Below are 4,779 nucleotides of genomic sequence, written 5' to 3' on the forward strand. Positions count from 1 at the left end.
ACATCATCTTAGAGCACCCATGCTTGTCCTAAAAGTGAATACTATTCTGTCTGAGGCCATACAATGTCTCCTACATTCTCCTGTGTTCCATTTTTGTATGTGTTCACCACACTGAAATAGGGCGGCACAGAGCCTTACTAGGAAAACTCCACCACCCAATTCTGGTGACTCAGCCCTGACATTAGATTGAAAGTCCGCATCGATGATGTGGATGAAACTATTTAAAAGGCTTAATGCAATAACCAGAGCCAACAGTGAAATCAGTATGCTATTTAAACAAAAATTGGAATACTCTCGTCTTCTCACAAACATCGTGTTTTTGTTGATTCTTCTCCTTTTTAAATCTTTCTCTCCTTTTTATTTCAATGCTACAAAACAGACATTAAGCTGTTTATTTGGGGGGTTGTTTTGTTTTTCACATTGTTTGTAAATTGTCTTATGAAACAATATAATGTTTATTCATGCAAAAAAGTGCCATAGTCAGTCAAAACAGTTTAAACTGGTGTCTCTTTTAAAATAGCCCCCGTTTTGTTTTCCCGTCGATGCACCAGACTTTTCTTCTTACCCGTCAACACTGTTGACCTTTTGGACAAATTCAGTTTTGGCTCTGGATTTCCATTAAAACTTTTTATGTAAACACACAAACCCAGAATTTTTCAAATTATGGAGATTATACCATTTTAGTGCACACATAATGTAATTTTTAGATATGTTCCACTTGTATTTTCCACATCTTATGTTTTCTTTCCCAAGCTAAAAGGTGTCTTCTAATTTTACTGCTTGATTCTTCTATGACCCTCAATCTTATTTTTATTTTATTACCTTTTTTTGTTGTTGTTCTAAAACACTTCTTTCTTCCTTTGTGGAGCAACGGAGTTCAGGTATTATAGCTTCAGATTTGTTCTACATGGTTTCTGTCCTTTTGTTCACACAAGGCCAAACATTTCTGAGAGTTTTCAAAGAAGAGATTGGAGTTCATCGAAAAGCAGTGTTTTCTGTGATAAAACTCAGCACATATTAAAGGTGTGAAGAAAATGTCACCAAGGGAAAACTCAACTCAGGTTATGGAGAAAATCAAACCACTGCCAATTCACAGGTACACGCACAGAAAACAATGCAATTACTGATTTGTCTGGCTTTCCTCTTCTTGAGGCTTTTCTGGTCTCAGAAAATATCAGAAATGTATGTGGATCCAAAGGTGGATGCCAATGAGGTGAAAGGATGATGAGGTTTTGTTTCGATGTAATTTAAATTCAGCGATGATGTTAGCGGTTAAGATGAGTGTGTCTAAGAAGGGATTCATTTCCCGTGATTTTCCTACTGATTACTGATTAAAAATGTGTATACCTGAAAAATGATTCTGAGAGAGAGGTAAAGACATGCATTTTTAAAAGGCACTGCAGAAACTTCAGAAAGGGAAGATAACTTCAGAAAGAGAAGATATACCTACATGTACTGTTATGCCTTTTTCTCTCTTCCTAAACAGTCTTGTGCAAACACTTTGTAGTTTTAATACAACTTTAATCAATGTCAAATCACAATGCAGTGACTTCTTGTGTGAAAAGTTAATTTAATGAGGTATTTCTTCTCTGATACACAGTTTCGAAGATGACTTTATTCTTATCCCATCATTTTAACTATTGTTTTGTTAATAGAAAAATATCCAAATTTGATTCTGTGATATCTTTGTTCAGCTCAAATAAGCACAATAATTGTAATAATTTAATTTTGAAAGTAGAAAAATCTTCCCTAAAGCAAAAGTTAATACAATCATTTGCTATTGACTCTGAAATTTTAAATGAAAGTTTGAATAAATACACAAACACATACATATTTGCTCACTTGCATTTCTGAATTTTGATCCAATAATTAAAAATATCCAGGCTCTGTGTGTTACCAATGACAGCATCTTGGGTCATTTAGAATGTGTCTGTGAGAGAAAAATGAAAAATTCATGAAGTGATTTAGCAATTGAATCTGCACAATCCAATAAATATTGGTAAATTTGCTGTGATATTCTTCTCAAATATTTGTTATTCTCTAACATATTCTGTTTTAGTTCATGAAATTCTCACCGCCAACCACTGGGAAGGGAAAGTGTTAATATATAAGCCAGGAAAATAAAGCAAAATTCATGACGTTTTTAATATACTGCCATTTTGTGGCACATAAGGTTGCTTTGTCTACCAGGAGGTCTTCTTCTGTCCAACTAAACTTTCTGACATGAAAGGCCATCACAGGCCATGCCTGGACCATCTCCTCTGACAAGTATGAGGCGGGCTCTGCTCGTCAAGAGGGCCCCAGAGGTGGCTCTTGGCAGGAGCCTTGGCAGCATTTGTGCAGCCCCTAGAGTTACTTTCACCCCTGATGACGGCCCAGGTTCCAGACGGTAAGACCCACATGGTGGACGTGGAGCCCACATGGCTCAGGAGCCCCACGCCACGCAGGGGCCACTGCTCCCCAAAATGATGCACAGGCCTGTGCTTCAGTCTCCTCAGGGTCAAGCCACCTCAGGAGCTGCTGCCTTGGGAGAAGCCCAAAGCCAAGGGCACACTCAAGTGTTTGTAATTCGTGTATCCTTTCCCCACATACAGATGTAATACACAAACCAGGGGTAATGTCTCATGTTCCTTAGAAGCAGCTGGTTCTTGTCAGGTTTCCAGAAGAACAGCTAGAGAGAGGAAGTGACTCATGCAGCAAGGGGAGGCTTTATCTACCCTTTCAAACACAAGTCTAGGTAAAATTTGCTCTAATGAACATTTTTCATTGTTGTTACTGCTAAAGAGGCTCAAGGCAAACATTCCTTTGAAGTGCATACATTTTACATAGAATATACCAATATTTCACCCTTTTCTTATCTAAAAATAATTGGGGGTGTTTTACAGGCCAACTGAAGGGATCTCCCTCCCATCCTCCCTATCCCACCCCTGTAGGTCATAGATATTAACAAATTGCTTTCCAAACAGGAAATTATAACAATATAACTTGTGATTCCCAAACAATATATTGTAACCATATACATGCCCACCAGTAATGTGTGAGATAGCACTTTTTCCCTATCCAGCAGAGTAGATCTGGATTTAACAGCAGTGCCTGTGGAGTGTATGCTAATATCCAGTAGGACAAAAGTACCTCGCAGCCTTTCTTTTCTATAGTTTCCATACTAACTTCCAGCTAGAATTTTTTTAAAAAAACTATTGTGATCCTTTAAGATTGTATGAATTCTATGATAATTTGGGAGGAATTGATATTTTTATTCTTCTCACACTTTTCCATTTTGTTGACATTTTCTATTACTTCTTTCAATATGACTTGATTGCTTTATTTATAGAGGTCCTGTGTCTTTCCTGTGGACATTGTTTCCGAGCATTTTATTATTACTCTTATCTATTGTGGAAAGATTGTTGCCCAATTCTGTTTCTAGGCAAGTCTTGCCATCCTACAGATAAACTATTGATTTCTGTGTTTATAGCTTTTGTCAACTTTCACCTTAGCAAAACACCATCCAAAACCTGCCAAGCAGGCAAAGCTTACTTTGTTGGATCTCCTGAAATAAGAAAGAAACATACCTTGGCAGAATCTTAGCCCCAAACAGGAAAAGTAGAGTGATGGGTTTTTAGGGTCTGCCTGGGTGACAGATTTTCAGACAAGTTTTTGGAGGTCGGGAACTCTTTGGGACCGGGCAGTGTGTGAGACACAATAGCTTTACACTAACGCACATATGAGACCAAGTTTTGAGCCAAGTTTGCTCAACAGTCTTGATAATTCAGGTATTTATAGCTTATCTTCAGGGCTCAAGTATTTCCCAGAGCCAGACTCTAACATCTTTCATTTTTCTCAGTCTTCACACAGTGACAGGAAAGTATCCTGGGGATATATATTTTTAATCATGAGGAAAACCAAAACCCCATGGGTTTAAGCTCTCAGCCGCCCACCCCCTTGACATACTTGTCAGCCCAGGATGGGGATTACAACTCCATTGTCTGTGAACAGAAGCAATTTCAATCTTCACTGCTTTTGGGTGAGTTGTGGATATATGATAAGGCTCTGCTGGTAGTTTTCCAGAATCTATTAGTGTCAGATTTTTTTTCTTTTTGCTTGAAGATCGTTCATTGGATCACTTGAAGGGACAAAGTCCATTTACCAGTATTTTGGGGTTTTTTAAATTAAAAAAAATTTTTTTAAACATCTTTATTGGAGTATAATTGCTTTACAATGTTGTGTTAGTTTCTGCTGTATAACGAAGCAAATCAGCTATACGTATACATATATCCCCATATCTCTTCCCTCTTGCATCTCCCTTCCTCCCACCCTCCCTATGGTCACAAAGCACCAAGCTGATCTCGCTGTGCTATGCGGCTGCTTCCCACTAGCTACCTATTTTACATTTGGTAGTGTATATATGTCCATGCCACTCTCTCACTTCGTAAAAATAGGGAACACTTCACGAATTTGCATGTCAGCCTTGCACAGGGGCCACGCTAATCTTCTCTGTATCGTTCCAGTTTTAGTACATGTGCTGCCAAAGCGAGCACTACCAGTATTTTGGACTTTGGTGACGACACATCTGAGCAAAGCAACGTGGAATAACGCTAAGAAAGACATGAGTCAGGGTTTGTAGTCCTATGTTAGGCAGGAGGCAAGGGTGCCCAAGCTCTACTTCTGTGACAAATTGCCCAGAAAGTTGCCAAGTATTGTTATTTTTCAGGCAGACACCTTCATGCCCAGGTTTGATGAGAATTTTATTTTTCTGGCCACTTGACCCATTGTTTTATTTGT

General features: G+C 38.5%; 1 non-coding gene across 1 annotated transcript; it reads right to left on the bottom strand.

Moving 5' to 3' along the window:
• Window positions 1-4,428: 4,428 nt before the first annotated feature.
• On the bottom strand, window positions 4,429-4,535 carry LOC132368323 (U6 spliceosomal RNA). The gene has a single exon (XR_009504060.1). It is a non-coding gene; the product is annotated as a U6 spliceosomal RNA (small nuclear RNA).
• Between the last annotated feature and the right edge of the window lie 244 nt (window positions 4,536-4,779).

Source organism: Balaenoptera ricei, chromosome 6 (assembly GCF_028023285.1).
Source record: "Balaenoptera ricei isolate mBalRic1 chromosome 6, mBalRic1.hap2, whole genome shotgun sequence".
In the NCBI taxonomy this organism is placed as follows: domain Eukaryota; kingdom Metazoa; phylum Chordata; class Mammalia; order Artiodactyla; family Balaenopteridae; genus Balaenoptera; species Balaenoptera ricei.